The sequence below is a fragment of the Silurus meridionalis genome, chromosome 12 (genome assembly GCF_014805685.1).
Source record: "Silurus meridionalis isolate SWU-2019-XX chromosome 12, ASM1480568v1, whole genome shotgun sequence".
Classification (NCBI taxonomy): domain Eukaryota; kingdom Metazoa; phylum Chordata; class Actinopteri; order Siluriformes; family Siluridae; genus Silurus; species Silurus meridionalis.
In genome coordinates, this window is record NC_060895.1 from 316,599 (window position 1) to 317,239 (window position 641).

Sequence of the window (641 nt, forward strand, 5' to 3'; positions counted from 1 at the left end):
CTAAATCCTAACCCTAATTTTAAAACCTAACCCTAACCTAACCCTAATTTTAATTTTAATTTTAATTTTAATTTAATTTAATTTAATTTAATTTTAATTTTAATTTTAATTTAACCCTAACCCTAACCTAACCCTAATTTCTAACCCTAACCCTATCCCTAACCCTAACCTAACCCTAACTAACCCTAACCCTAATTTTAAAACCTAACCCTAATTTCTAACCCTAACCTAACCCTAATTTTAAAACCTAACCCTAATTCTAAAACCTAACCCTAATTTCTATCCCTAACCCTAACTTAACCCTAACCCTAATTTCTAACCCTAACCTTAACCATAATTTCTATCCCTAACCCTAATTCTAAAACCCAACCCTAATTTTAATTTTAATTTAACCCTAACCCTAAATCCTAACCCTAATTCTAAAACCTAACCCTAACCCTAACCTAACCCTAATTTTAAAACCTAACCCTAATTTCTATCCCTAACCCTAATTTAACCCTAACCCTATCCCTAACCCTAATTTCTATCCCTAACCCTAATTTTAAAACCTAACCCCAACCCTAATTCTAAAACCTAACCCTAATTTCTATCCCTAACCCTAATTTAACCCTAACCCTAACCTTAACCATAATTTATATCCC